The sequence below is a fragment of the Aplidium turbinatum genome, chromosome 4, assembly GCF_918807975.1.
Source record: "Aplidium turbinatum chromosome 4, kaAplTurb1.1, whole genome shotgun sequence".
In the NCBI taxonomy this organism is placed as follows: domain Eukaryota; kingdom Metazoa; phylum Chordata; class Ascidiacea; order Aplousobranchia; family Polyclinidae; genus Aplidium; species Aplidium turbinatum.
In genome coordinates this window covers 4,141,568-4,157,814 of record NC_137475.1, presented here as the reverse complement: position 1 = coordinate 4,157,814, position 16,247 = coordinate 4,141,568, and the positions used below count along the sequence as shown (strand labels likewise).

The 16,247-nt window shown below is 40.0% G+C and overlaps 1 non-coding gene across 1 annotated transcript; it reads right to left on the bottom strand.

Annotated features, from left to right (window-relative positions):
- Window positions 1–10,871: 10,871 nt before the first annotated feature.
- Window positions 10,872–10,978, bottom strand: LOC145769761 (U6 spliceosomal RNA). The gene has a single exon (XR_014289077.1). It is a non-coding gene; the product is annotated as a U6 spliceosomal RNA (small nuclear RNA).
- Window positions 10,979–16,247: the final 5,269 nt, after the last annotated feature.

Genomic DNA, 16,247 nt, shown 5'->3' with positions numbered 1-16,247 from the left:
CCCGACACAAAGCTCAGCAAACCTCACGCCGCTGTGCTAACAACCACTGGCTTCTGCTGTCAGAACGTATCCAGTTTGCATCAGACAGTGGCAACATAAGAAAAATGTATAAGGGCATCAAGCAAGCAACAGGAAAACCAATCAAAAAGTGTGCCCCCCTTAAAGCATCGACTGGCGAGATCCTTACAGACAAGAACAAGCAGATGGCACGCTGGGTGGAACATTACCTGGGACTATATTCAACAGAAAACTCAGTCTCTCAAGAAGTGCTAGGCAACATTGAAGATTTACCTGTTATAGCAGAGCTTGATGCAGAACCTACTTTAGAAGAACTGAGTAAAGCCATTGACTCTATGCAAAGCGGGAAAGCACCGGGAGAGGATAACATTCCAGCCGAGCTCATAAAGTGTGGGAAACCTGTCCTGCGAAAATCACTGCACGAGCTACTGCGTCTTTGTTGGAAAGAGGGCCAAGTACCGCAGTCCATGCGCAACTCCAAGATCATTACTCTGTACAAGAACAAGGGGGATCGCACTGATTGTAACAGCTACAGAGGCATCTCTCTGCTTAGCATCGTGGGAAAAGTCTTTGCCAAGGTGGTCCTTAGGCGCCTTCAGGTATTGGCCGACAGGGTCTACCCTGAATCTCAGTGCGGGTTTCGCGCCCAGAGGTCCACAACAGACATGATTTTTTCCGTACGACAGCTTCAAGAGAAGTGCCGTGAGCAGCAGAGGCCGTTATACATCGCCTTTATTGACCTGACGAAGGCTTTTGACCTTGTCAGCAGGAGAGGCCTTTTTCAGCTACTGCAGAAGATTGGCTGTCCCCCACAGCTGCTTAGCATCATCATCTCCTTCCACAAGGACATGCAGGGTGTGGTCAGTTACGACGGGGAGACCTCTGAACCCTTCGCAATTTGGTCTGGTGTGAAACAAGGATGTGTCCTTGCGCCGACTTTGTTTGGGATTTTCTTCTCTCTGTTACTGAAGTTTGCATTCGGTCACTCCACATAAGGTGTCCACCTACACACCCGCAGTGATGGGAAACTGTTCAACCTGGCCCGACTGAGAGCCAAGACGAAGGTTCGCACAGTGCTGATTAGAGAACTGCTGTTTGCCGACGACGCAGCACTGTCAGCACACGCCGAGCACGAGCTGCAGCAGTTGCTCAACCAGTTTGCACACGCCTGTAAGGAATTCGCACTGACCATCAGCATCAAGAAAACAGTAGTCATGGGCCAAGATGTCCCCAAGCCACCTGTCATCACCATAGGACCAGAAGTGCTCGAAGTGATAGACCACTTCACCTACCTTGGCTCAACGGTCACCAGCAACCTGTCCTTAGATAAGGAAATCGACAGACGGATAGCCAGGGCTGCAGGAGTGATGACTCAACTCGGGAGGAGAGTGTGGGACAATAATCTTTTGACACTTAACACAAAACTCAAAGTGTACCGTGCGTGTGTTCTTAGTACTCTGCTGTACGGTAGTGAGTCCTGGACCACTTACGCCAGACAAGAAAACCGCCTTGAAAGCTTTCACCTTCGTTGCTTGAGGCGCATTCTTGGTATTTCCTGGAAGGACAGAATACCCAACACCACTGTTCTGGAACGTTCTTGCTCCCTGAGCATACACCTTCTCCTCTGCCAGCGACGTCTACGCTGGTTGGGGCATGTATCCAGAATGAAAGATGGGCGCATTCCAAAGGACATTCTGTACAGTGAACTTGCCACAGGGAAACGCCCAGTAGGACGACCCGCACTGCGTTACAGAGACGTTTGCAAACGAGACATGAAGCAGACTGACATAGACCCTGCCAGCTGGGAACTGATCGCAGCAAATCGCAACAGATGGCGCTACGAAGTCAGTGCGGGTCTAGCAAAGGGTCAGTCGAGGCGGAGGAAGCAACTAGAGGAAAGAAGACAAAGAAGAAAAGAGAGACAGCAGCCCCAGAACTCCTCTGATTTCATATGTCCAAACTGTGGACGAGACTGCCACGCCAGGATTGGACTTCAGAGCCATATGAGAAGCTGCCGTACCCAGAGTGCTACCATCATCTGAAAAGATGGAAGGATGCCTACTACTACATTTTTTCAATGCCATTGGAAACGTTACCGAGAAATCTATATTTCGTATACTGTATGATTCTGAATAATCTTGCTTTTTTCCATAGCGTGGTTACAGGTTAACTTTACAGGTTAGTCTACACAAAACAACATATAAAAATTGGTGAAAAATATCAGATGCTTTCTTTTTGTTAAAGCCTTGCAACGTCTGAAAGCTTAAACAATAAAATAAACTCAGGTCGATTGCTAAAAAACACATTTTTTAATCTTTTCTCGCAAAAAAGAATTGAAAACAATACAATGGATTTTCAGGCCCCTCTCGACTCTCCGAAAAACGTTTCGCGATCCCCCGGTTGAAAACCTCTGTTTTAAATCAACGGTTCTCAACCGGGGGTCCGTGAAAGTTTCCAAGTTTGTAGTATGATTGATAAATTACGAGATTTAAAAACGGTTTGTGCTTTATTTGTGTATTCCAGTGATTCTTAAACTGTTTGTCGCAACGCCCTGGTGCGTCGTTTGAAATTTTAAAGGTCGTCGCACAAAGGTTCGGCTTCCTAGATAAAAAAAAATCATATAGCCTAAGTGAGTTCAGTTCAGTTTAGTTTGTTTTTATTTCTGACAATCACAACGAAAAAACAATATATGACAAACATAACAGAGGTTTAGAAAAAGGTAGAAGCGACAAAACGCGGACGTTATAACGTGCATGATAGGCAGTGTTGGGCATTATCGGCGATAATTATCGGCGATAAATTTTTATCGCTTATCGTTATCGCTCAATTAGTTTTTCAGTTATCGTTTATCGTTATCGCCAAAAGCAATATTTGATTATCGCCGATAATTAATCGCCGATAAATTTTATTTTGGATCAACACACGTGGAAAGATCATGAAAAGTAATATTTTTACTAGCCCTAGTTAATGAAACTAAAATTAAAGCCAGTTCTTCCTCAGTGCCTGAAGTGTGTGTGCACAGGTCGTTATCAGGGGAGGGGGCACGCCCCCCTGCAGCGACGGCCCTGACAACACAATAATTTTTAGAGTTGCAAATTACAATGCAATGAAATGCATGCAACAAGTCTCTTGTTGTTTTGCTGCAATGGGCAATCGCGAGTGAATTTTCCAATTAAAATGTAAGCGCACAGGCGGTACAGATTCCTTTGAAGCGAAGCGAAAGAAATTGGCAAGTGGTTTGTGAAAGTGTCGCAACACGAGGCCGCTTTTACATCGGAAACATGGTCTTTCGCGCCACCTCACGATCAACTATTTTATTCTTGTGTTTTCTTTTTTCGTTTGAAGGGTTAGTTTTTAGTAATTGTCGTAAAAAAATCAAATCTCTCTCGTCAAAACATGAAACTTACTGTTTTAAGCGCATTAAATCTTTAGATGAGTAGATTAACTAAAATTGCAAGAACTTGCCTTGAGACGTGCGGTTACGTCACAAACTCAGATTAAAAGACAAAATCCACACACAATAACAACACAAGATCGGTTATATACTGTAAGATCGATTTTTTTCTAGCTTGGCGATATAACTTTAATCCAAAAATAATAACCGAATGAATAAGTGCCATTTAACTAAAAAAGTTAACCCATTTGTGCCGAAAGTGAAAGTACTTAAAAAAAAATTTCGGAAAATTTAAATATTGCATAATTATGACCTAAAAAACATATCACAATTATTTTTTTCCTAATTGTGTTTGTACTTTTTGAGAAAAAAGCCGTCCAAAATATAAGACGCTAGGCAAATCCGTTATCAAATTTCACAAGTTTCTTGTGCGTAATGCTTAAGCGTTATTACATGTTACTTATCGCTCAAAGTGATAAATGGGAAATGTCTTGTTCATGTCTTGTCATGTCATTATTGTCATCGAGCATTTTATTGAAATGAAAGTTCAAAAAATATGAAGATGAAAATTAGCAAAGTTACACAACATCACTGAAACAAATCATTGCGGAATATTGCTTGAAGCATTTAACATGCAGACCGACATCACATTTTTTGCATCTTGTAGTAGTTTTTGCATGACAATAGACGGATCGAGTTGCGTGGTAAAATTATGCTAAATACAGTACAACCTTTCTCATTTACTGTAGCCTACCTATGCGACATAGCCTACCTTAAGCAAATATTTTTATTCCCACTAATACAGTGCCTACATTGTAATTCTTATCTCAACAACTCAGCGTTCTGCCATTGCTTTAATGATGGTGTTCACAATAAAAACAAAAAAAAAATATCTAAAATTATCAGTAAATTACGATAATTATGTTATTATTCTTAAACAAACACGACTAATTTGACAAGCTTGATGGATTTCACAGTATGCACATTTTACTACCAATAACGCTTAGGAATACTGATAAATTTTCAAGCATTTTGCGTTTTTGGGAACTTTTTCAATTATTGCTGACTTTGCTGTAAACAGCCCTTTAAGCAGAAAGCAAAATACAAAGTTTGAAATTTTTTATGGTATTTTCATTTGATTTAATTATTTTGCCTACTGCACGTAAGCGGCAGTGTAACTCAATTGATAAATGCATCCAACTGGTATCTGAAGATATACGGTAATTATAAGCACGGCGGTTACCTCAGTGGTTTGATTCTGGATCAAGAGGTTGAAGATTCGATACCCACTACCGCTATTGCGATTCTATTTATGCATAACTTACAAAAAGTTTTGTCCCTTTACAGTATATTATGTTCAATTTTTCGGCATGTTGATGAAAACAGTTCGTGCTGCATGGGATGGGGCAGCGCTAATCAGGAAAAAAAAATATCGTTATCGGACATTATCGGCGATAATTTATCGTTTATCGTTATCACTTAACTTTTTTTTGATTTATCGTTTATCGTTATCGCTTTAGGCATTTTTCGTTTATCGATTATTGTTATCGCTTAACTGAAAAATGAGTTATCGCGCCCAACACTGATGATAGGCCTACCAAAGCAGGACAATCAGTTTAAAATATGGCACGGTCGCAACACCTCAATAAAAGTTTTATACAGTAAACTTAGAAGAAAAAAAATAGGTTAGTGAATTTTTTTTTTAACAATTTATATAAGTAAAAAAAAAAAAAAAAAAGAAGACAGTTGCTATGTTGATCGACCTTGGTGGGTTATCAAATTGTTGATGGTCTTGAGGGGAACACTCTTGATGCGTTGGCTCGTCACGTAAAGCAAGGTAGGCAAAGAAAACCCCTGAAAGAAATCCTACCACTGGCAAAGCCATTTCAGAACGCAACGCACCAGGTCTTGCAAGACCAACAAAAACAATACAGTAGATATTATTAAAACAGCATAGAAATATAAACAATTTGTTGAAGACTTTTTTCTTTTTAAGTCACGTAGATAATACTGGTAGTCAGTTAATTGCGTTCCAATTAGTCGTAATCGTAGACGTATATGCAACCCGTATGCCGCCGCAGGAGACGGAGTGCCACATGCACGTAATATTGTAAGCGCTCTTGAAACATCAGACAGAAACTACAGTAAGAGAACGTTTAGTCGTGGTCAGTGCAGCCCAGCAGTAGGCTACAGAGTTAGGGAGGCAGCAACCTCGACGACGTGGTTTCAATTCACCCTCGTCAACAGTTTTTCTCTTCTTTTAATTATCAAAGTTCAAAGCAAGAGTCAACTCTCTGGCCGAGCGCCAGAAGGGCCACAACAACCTGCAGTTAACTGGTTCACAAGAAAAAAAAGCGTAATCTTTAAAGCGTCTGTGGTCATAACACTCCATCCGCAGCAGCGATCCACGTACCACAAACACGTCAACCCTAGTGAGTTGGAATGCAAAAAAAAAGCTCAATCCATGAAGAATTAACCAGGTAGGCCTAATTTATGTACGCAAGTGATATACAGCATGTTAAACGAAACAATGACATGGTGATCCGCCAATCGTCAAATAAAAGCAGTGGTTGATTGGGTAAGTGACGTCAGCTTTGAGGGTGTTGTGGCAATTTGTCATGCTTGGATGAAAAGATTCCTGCAAAGGAATATAAGAACCAGCAAGCCAGTAGATCTGTATATTTTTATTAGCCAGTATATCACTGTCTTGCAGTAATATTTTGCCTCCCCAATGTTGAAGGTTTGTTTAGGGAGACGCTGATCTGGCATTCGCACTACATGCCCGCACCATCTAAGTTGATTTCGAATAATGCGGGACTCAATGCTTGTTGTTTCAGCCTCTTCTAGCACGCTCAAATTTGTTCTTTTCTCTTCCCAGCTGATATTCAGAATTTTGCGCAGGCAGCGTTGTTGGAATCTTTCAAGAGTTTTAATATGGTTTCGGTAGGTGGTCCAGGTCTCGGAAGCATATAATAGTGTTGTGATAACTACTGCATTGTAGACGGCGAGCTTTGTACTTTTTCGTATGTTATGGTTGTCAAATATTCGTGAGCGAAGTTTTCCAAAAGCAGTGCTAGCACAATTTAAACGATGTTGTATTTCATCCTGAAGGTCAGCGTTGTCTGAAATTTCACTTCCGAGGTAGCAGAAGTGTTTCACATTTTTTAGAGGTGTACCATCGAGAAGGATTTCTGGCAGAGCACTGGTACGATCTTTAAGAAGTGGTTGAAAGAGGACCTGAGTCTTGTTGATATTGACGCTAAGTCCAAGCCTCTTGTATGCTTGATGGAAAGCATTCAGAATCTGCTGTAGGTAGTTTTCACTCAGTGCTGCTACACAGTTATCATCGGCATATTGAAATTCCATGATACTCCGTGTTGTAGTCTTTGATTTATTTTTAAGGCGGGCGAGGTTAAAGAGCTTTCCATCCATGCGGTAAGATATGTCAATGCCAGATGGAAGGTCATGGTGGACTATTTCCAAGATAGATGCAATAAAAATTACAAAAAGAGTTGGTGCTATTACGCAGCCCTGTTTCACTCCAGAGTTAACCAGGAAAGGTTCAGAACTGTTGTTGCTGGTCTGTACTCTGGCAAACATACCATCATGAAGAAGACGCAGAATACGAAGAAATTTGTCTGAACATCCGTATTTCGAAAGTACATCTCACAGGAGATCTCTGGAGACGCGGTCGAAGGCCTTAGATAGGTCAATAAACGCCATGTACAGTGGTTGATGTTGTTCACGGCACTTTTCTTGCAATTGTCTGAGGGAAAATGTCATGTCTGTGGTGCTACGCGATGGCCTGAAGCCAGCCTGAGATTCAGGAAGGATCTTCTCGGATATCAGTTTGAGGCGATTGTTTAAAATACGTGCTAAAATCTTGCCAGCAGTTGCTAACAGAGAGATCCCACGGTAATTTCCACACTCTGATCGATTACCTTTGCGCTTGTATATGGTGATGATATTAGCATCTTTGAAATCAGATGGAACAATTTCATTTGTCCAAATTTTGATTAGCAGTTGATGAAGGTTACGTTGGATTAAACTGCCACCTACTTTGGATCTACTTTTCGCTATTTCTTTTTGTTTAGAAGAAACATGTAATAGTTTTAACGATTCCCTAAAAGAAGAATCACGACACCATCTAGATGTAGTTGTTCTGCTCGCGTTTCCTTCGTCTGCCGCATCACGAGATTGATACCCCTGGAAAGGAAATTTAATTCTGAACACGATTCAAAAAGAAAATTCCGAAAATTATTTCGGAAAAGTATTTTTTATAAACGCTTAATTGAAGGCGTCTATAAACGTTAAAATCTCTATTTATTTTTAAATACGTGAGATATTTACCCGATTTTCAAATCATTCTGATCGCGTTTCCTTCGTCTCACCAGATTGACACCCCTGGAAAGGAAATTTAATTCTGAACACGATTCAAAAGGAAAATTCTGAAAATTATTTCGGGAAAGTATTTTTATAGACGCTTAATTAAAGGCGTCCATAAACGTCAAAATCGCTATTTATTTTTAAATACGTAAGACATTTACCCCATTTTTAAATCATTCTGCTCGCGTTTCCTTCTTCTGCCGCACCAGGAGATTGACACCTCTGGAAAGGAAATTTAATTGTGAACACGATTCAAAAAGAAAATTCCGAAAATTATCTCGGGAAAATATTTGTATAGACGCTTAATTTAAAGCGTGTCAAAACGTTAAAATCGCCATTTATTTTTAAATACGTAAGATATTTACCCGATTTTTAAATCATTATGCTCGCATTTCCTTCTTCTGCCGCACCAGGAGATTGATACCTCTGGAAAGGAAATTTAATTGTGAACACGATTCAAACAGAAAATTCCCCAAAATTATTTCGGGAAAGTATTTTTATACACGCTTAATTGAAGGCGTCTATAAACGTTAAAATCTCTATTTATTTTTAAATACGGTACGTAACATATTTACCTCATTATTAAATCATTCTGCTCGCGTTTTCTTCTTCTGCCGCACCAGGAGATTGATACCCCTGGAAAGGAAATTTAATTGTGAACACGATTCAAAAAGAAAATTTCGAAAATTATTTCGAGAAAATATTTTTATAGACGCTTAATTGAAGTCGTGTCAAAAATCTCTATTTATTTTTAAATACGTAAAATATTTACCCGATTTTCAAATCATTCTGATCGCGTTTCCTTCGTCTGCCGCACCAGGAGATTGACACCTCTGGAAAGGAAATTTAATTGTGAACACGATTCAAAAAGAAAATTCCGAAATTTATTTCGGGAAAGTATTTGTATAGACGCTTAATTGAAGGCATGTCAAAACGTTAAAATCGCCATTTATTTTGAAATACGTAAGATATTTACCCAATTTTTAAATCATTCTGCTCGCGTTTCCTTTGTCTGCCGCACCACGAGATTGACACCTCTGGAAAGGAAATTTAATTGTGTGAACACGATTCAAAAAGAAAATTCCAAAAATTATTTCGGGAAAGTATTTTTATAGACGTTTTTGTTATGCTTACTTTTCTTGCCAATTCACATATAGCAGTTTTAATATACGATTTTATGTTTTACTTTTCGCAATTGCACTTGCTTTATCTTTGACAAGTCGAGCTTTTTATTTAATTTCTGTGTTCACTGTTCATTTGGCTATGGAAAAAATATAACATTTGCTTTGATGTGGTAACGAGAAGTGATTTTATCAGCTTCCAAGTGTTGCTACTTTCATCGCATTGTTTATCGCGCAAGTTTTTACGGATCATTTTTTCAGGCGGATCGCGCAGAATTATTCTGCCAGAATGACGGTGGTGTTTTTAGCACTAGTTGCACCGTTCCTCTGATGAAAGTAAAAGCAACGACAAACAGGTTGATTTATTGCTTCACTGACATTTTGCGATATCAGACTGAATAACATACAAAGAAAATTTACAAAGTTACAGTGGGTATATAGCCTACTGCAGTGTGGTTGAAGGCAAGAAAAAATGAAACTTACATTATTTTAAAGGTTGGCCAAAAGATGTGTGAACGGTGACTTTCCACATTAAATTACGTAAAAACTTCCTACATTAAACAGAAAGTTGAAGCAGTGGAATCCAATCAATATGTTTGTCGTTGCTTTTACTTTCATCTGATGAACGTTGCAACTAATGCTAGAAAAGAGAAAACGTTTATGGAGAAAAACGGCCAGCGAAAAAACCTAGCCATGAATTACAAAAATATTAGTTTGTTTACATCTTTTTACCCTCGGACTGTGACAGCCTCTGATCGGTTACTCTTGGCAGTGTCTCGTACTTTTGGATTGGGGTTTTGAACCACTGACGCAGAAGCGGTTGCCGAAATTGTCAGAGTAGAGTTGGGTGCAACCTAGTTCGTACCCTGAACAGTTCGTACCCTCAATTCGTACCTTGATAAGATCGAGAGAAAAAATTAAAAAAAGCCGAAGTCGCTGATCGCAGTTTCAGCAAACATTTTAAAATTTCCCCCCTGAAAAGATCGAGAGAAAAAAATAGAACAAAGCCGAAGTCGCTGATCGGAGTTTCCGTTTTTCCGCAAACATTTTAAAATTTCCGGTAATGATCCTAAGAGTTTGCCAAAGTCGCTTTTTCCGCAAACATTTTAAAATTTCCGGTAATGATCCTAAGAGTTTGCCGAATTTGCTGATTGCAGTTTCAGCAAACATTTAAAAAGGGTTAGGGTTAGGAAAAGATCGAGAAGAAAAAATTAAAAATAGCAGAAGTCACTGATCGGAGTTTCCGCAAACAAACAAACTGAAAAGATTGAGAGAAAAAAATAGAACCGTTTTTCCGCAGTTTCCGAAAACATTTTAAAATTTCCAGTAATGATCCTAGGGACGGTAGGGAGACCGGGGCAATATGAACCACAAAAATTCAGGATGCTCTCTATCGCTCCCTAATTGATGTAGAGCAGGGGTCACCAACTGGCGGCCCGCGGGCCGCATGCGGCCCGCCACGCTGTATCGCTGCGGCCCGCGGAAGGTATCAGTGTACAAGTATAACCAAAAATACTTTTCTTGAGGAGTTAAAAAGCACGAAGGCAAAAAATACTTTCCGGGAAGCATATTGTCGCTTTGCATACGATTCCACCGACCGACCAATCAGATTATAGTTCTAGGTGGAGATTGCTTAAAGTTATTCCAATGCGATGTCCAGCCACACTGTCCCAGTGGTTGATTAAAACGTCTGTTTTCGATTTTCTGTGAGCATGGGGTTGCTTATTTTATGTTTGTAAATGTCATGTAAACACTAGTGTGCGTTTCACCGTTATTGTGTTTCACGAGCAGTGTTCTCTTTATGCAAGTTTTTGTTGGCAAAATATGTCTGTGTGCCAACTCAATTTATAATAAATTGGCAAAATATTATATATAAATTGAAAGACTTTTTCTGATTGTATTATGAAAATATTTAGCTTAGTAGCCTACTGCAAAATGTTTTTTTTTTTTAAAGAAATATGGAACGCTTCACGATTTTGCGTGTCATCATTGCGCAGGGACCATGCTAATGTTCTCTGTATCGTTCCAATTTTAGTACATGTACTGCCGAAGCAAGTACTGCAAAATGTTGTTAATCAACAAATTCTTGCCATGCTGATAAGCACCGCAAGTGACAGTTGTCTTAGAAAGACGGTTTTATAGACTCTCACAAAAAGGATGAAAAACCAACTCATTGCTTTTTTAGAGGGAAGCCGGAAGACTGTTCATGAATTACGATAGAATTACGATTTTTCGGTGATTTCCACAAGCGTTTGTTTCATGGTGCCTGGTTTCTTTCTCCCTGTTAATAATCATTCGTTATCTCCGCTTGCAGCAGATTGTGCATCAACATGGGTTACTTGACAGGGTTCCATGTGATTTTATGAGCCGTACTGCTTCCATGCTGGCTCAAGGCAGATTGGAAGAGGGTGCACCAGATTATTACCCGATTTATCTTCACTGCGTTATGTAAGAAAGAACACAATCGGTACGCTTTTTAAAGTCTTTGGTATGACCCGACCTGGAATCGAACCCAAGGCTGTGTTATTGGAGTTATTTTTGTGGATAACTCCCTGTTATTGAAGCCTATTTTTTGCTGATATGTTTGCAGGTCACTATTGTTGCCTGTATTGCGATGTGTCAAACATTTCCTTGTTTACTGAAATTGTTAATTGCAAGATATCTTTTGTGAAGCGAAGTGACAACACCACTCTTGCTTGGCAACGAATATTCTGATGATACCACTCGCCTCGCTATAAGTGCGCAAAACAAGTGGCCTCGTTTATTAAGCATTGTTAGAAAAGTCAAAAGTGTTGTAAAAGGAGCTTGGCCTGGCAGTAGCGTTGTTCGATTAATTTTGTTGCTGCGGTATTCTAACATACATATGAACAACATGTAACGCTAGGTACTGGGTACGAAATGCGTTCTTTTCTAGCATAAGAGTCAACTTAACTAAAATTTTATTAGTGCGGCCCGCGACAGCTCTCCTTAGTGCCAAAGTGGCCCGCATCCAAAAAAGGTTGATGACCCCTGATGTAGAGTAATGAAATTTTCAGGTTGCATAGTCTTTAACATTGTCTATAACATATCACAAGTACAATTCTCTAACTTATCAAAAATTTGAAATATTGCAGTTTTTCATGAAAAATTGGCCTGGGGTATTATGAACCTTGCCGGGGCATTATGAACCAATATTAACAACTTTTTATAAAATGCTTCAATGCAGTCATTATCAACCCGGAAATTTGTAGAGTGGAGTTAAGAAGATTTTTAGGAACTTCTTGCGTTTCTAGTCTGACAGTTTGTATTATTTGAATAGGAAAAGCCTAAGTTGTGAAGTTCCAATGCAGTCAACATGTCTTCACTTACGTAGTAATCTACACAACTGGTCTCCTAACAACGATGGTTGTGTGGTTTGCATGCAAACTTAGCAATGGATTCAGACAAAAAACTCATGACCAACCACTGGTAAAGAAAGCAAGCAAGCAAAATTTATTTTTACGTTTTTCAAAGACATGCAGATTATGAAATCACAACAGTTCACTCAGTCACATAGGTTAATGTTCAGTTTACTTAATCCCTTGATCAGTTAACTTCATGTTCAGTGTTGAAGTGACATTCAAATCGAATTGAGCCAAATGTTCTGGCTGTCTGTCCTGTGTAGGTGGGATAAGGGAGAACCTGCTCGATTTGGCCAGTTTCTACATATTTCACATCACCAGATGGGGTCTTCTTGAATATTGAATTTTCACTTTTGCGGTAGAAATCTATCTGAAGCTCTGTGTCCTCTTTTGCGAGCACTTGTCCAACATAGCAGACAGATCTCTTTTTGCCTTCAAACTTCACTAGAACAAAGCTTCCCACCTCAAGCTGTTCAGTCTGCTGTTCGCCTTCAGGCCTGCCAGTTTTGTGAAGAGATTCAAGTTGGTCATCATCTGAGTCATCATCCAGTGGGACTTGCTCATCCTCATCGTCTGTTGATTCAGAGTCCTCTGTAGCAGGCTGCCTCTTCCTTCTCTTAAAGAGGGATATTCTTTTACGTGGCTTGCCAGTTGCCACACCAGAATGACTAGAACTGCTTGCAGCTGACTCGGGAGTTGCAGTCAAAATCTGGGCTCGGCCAGCAGCTCTCTTACGGCAGGGGCCATCACTTATTGTTGCTTGTGGCAGTTTGAACGCATCAACCTCTGGCAATGTCTTTGGTTCGGTATTACCCTTCAATACTTCTGATAGTAGAAATGCATCTTCAGAAAATCTGTGAAGATCATATGGGTATGCTCGTGGCTCAGGGTTACCTGATTGGCCTTTTTAAGGCCAAATCTCTCGAATTTGGCCTTTTTTAAAGTCTGTTGGCCTTAGAAATTATATATACATTTGGTCTTTTTCTAGATTTGGCCTTAAATTTGGTCTTTTTTAAATTTATTCTTTAAAATGCATAATATAATCAATATTTCTCATATATCGTAACCTTACCAGATGAAAACCATATTCACCATTGTTCAAGACATGTTCTATGCTTGTTTAATACTCGTAATGTGACGCTGGCGCCGAGTCAGACTGCGCTCAACCATGAATGAACATATGCAGTGGCGTACGCAGGGGGGGCCATTGGACCATGCCCCCCCCCCCCTTAAAATGTTTTAGTAGTTAACGACGTAGATTAAGGCATTTAATATGTTTTGCATTGCTCTGTCAAAGCAATTACTGTAACAATGTCGTTTTATAGACTAAGCCAATACGAAATACATGGCCCAATCCACCCACCCCACCCCAGGGATGCCAATGTAGCATAGTGTTCTGTAAGCCTATTATAGTGATTAGTGAGAGAGAAATGGATAACGTCTAAACTAAAACCATACTGGGATATCATGAAGACGTCTGGGATATCAATGGCCAGTGGCGTAGCCAAGGAGGGGGGTTGGGGGTTACAACCCCACTTTGGCACGCGTGTGACGTCACGATATTGAGCATGATGCTTTCAGTCTCTTTATGCTTGGGAATGATGCTTTCAGTCTAAAAAAAACTTGCCTAATTTTAAACAAAACTGCATTAAAAGAGCGAGTTTTGCCAATACCAAACATTCAAACATCTCAGCCAGGAATTAACAACAAGAAAACATAGAGACTTAGCTTTATTTCCGAAAAATGCCGAAGAAAACATGACCTTATCCTTTTGCTATGCCACCTGACAGCACCATTTTACAGGAATATTCATACCCACATTTTTGTTGAAAATGCTCAGAATGCACCAAATTCAAAGTCATTTTTCAAAATATTCTGAGGGAGGCCCCCCAGACCCCCCGCCGCTGGGTGTCGTCAAACGAAAACGCCGTTGGGCGCCGCCCGCCCGTCATCAAAACCCCGCCTTTAAAAATTCCTGGCTACGCTTCTCTCAATGACCCCCCTCCCCCCTTGAGAAAATCCTGCGTACGACACTGAACATATGCGACTACTTTTGGTAAGAGTAAAATTCTCACGACTGATATTCTTCAACCACAACTTCAACAAACTTAGATTGTTTATCGGATACCTATGAATTGAAACCCCAGAAGGAATGTTTGAAGTTCCATCACCAATTTTACAATTTAGTGCTGAGCACCAATATGGCATTTTTAAATCACAAAGTAAGCCTAATTAAGTTACACTACCGGTAGTTCTGGAACAAAGAAATTACTTCAGTGTCTATATAATTGAAGTTCATTATCATTAAATTTTGAAATTCCATAACCAATTTAGTGCTGAGCAGCAATATGGCATTTTTGAATCACCAAGTAAGCCTAAGTTACACTAGTTCTGGAATAACGAAATAGCTTTATTGCCAGGGAGTCGAACCGTTTGATTTTTCCGGTTCGGGTCCGGTTCTGGTTCAAAGATTGTTTCAAAATTTGGTTCAGTTCCGGTTCGGGTTCGAAGAAACTTAAAACCGGTTTTATAAGTTCCGGTTCGGGTCCGATAAAATTAGGCCTAGGCCTACTATTGCCCAACTACTAACTAGCCCAATGGGGCGTGAAAACCGCAAGGTTGGCAACACTGATCTCAACACTGCTTTGCTCAATTAACTTGCCTTTGTTGTTTGTTGCACAAGTTACAATCAAACTATATTGTCTATGATGTCACAGAACAGAAGTTGCTTACCTCAAACTTTCCTCTCCAAAGCATCGATGATAGTGGATCGTGTGTTACGGAATAGGCTATAATTCATCCGTACAATGTGGCCTCCAAGATAACAACATGCTACGTACAACTTCACTTACCACAATGCGAACAATGACGTAATGCTGGAGTGAACCGCTTTTTTCAACCGGTTCGGGTTCGGTTAGGGTTTAAGCTAACTCAAATTTTCGGTTCAGTTCCGGTTAAGGTTCAGACAAAATCGCACCAAAACCGGTTTACAAAAATCCGGTTCGGGTTCGGTTCGACTCCCTGTTTATTGCCTATATCATTGAAGTTCATTATCATTAAATTTTAGAGTTCCATGACCAATTTTACAATTTAGTGCTGAGCAGCAATATGGCATTTTTAAATCACAAAGTAGGCCTAAGTTACACTAGTTCTGGAATAAAGAAATAACTTTTTTTTTTTATTATCTTTATCCTGCATTGCGGGAAAGCGCACTTGAGCGCTATGCATCGGTGTACGCCTTCCGATATACACCTGACCCACGCTGCAGCCGACGGCAATGTCTGTTTCCGGTTGTCTACTCTACTTATGACTTAAATTTGGTACTACCCATTACTCGAAATCGATCACTGGGTAGAGGCAATTATCGTAAAGTTTCTTGCCCAGAGAAACAACAGCAAGTGCGGGTGGCTGGAGTCGAACATGCAGGCTCTCGACTGCGAGCCCAACGCGCTAACTGCCTAGCCTATATCATTGGTGAGCAGGACAAAATCATATACAAATATAGCAACCTAAATGAAGACCTTAACCCCTCAGTGTTCAGCTAAACTTGGTTAAAATAAAAACATAGCTTCATTGCACATCTACTAAAATATATTTCTTAAGATAATGTAAAAAACTACCCCACTGCCTGGCTGTAGCCTACATTGCATGCAACCACTTGAATAACCTAAACCACTGTATCTAGTTGTGCATCACAAGTAAGTAATGGAGCTGGACTACTGGTGAAAAATCGTTAAAGCGGAAACTCCAATCCTTCTAATTCCGTGATCCATGGCTCAACCCTTTAAAGCCAGCCAGTGGTGCCAGATCTCACCACTGTAGCGGATTTAAACTTAGCCTATCCGCTGCAGATCTTTTATACTTGCTATTTTTCGGGCTACTTTCAGAAATATTTTTACTACAATTTATTAGAATCCGCTACAAGTCATAAAATATCAAGAAATATGA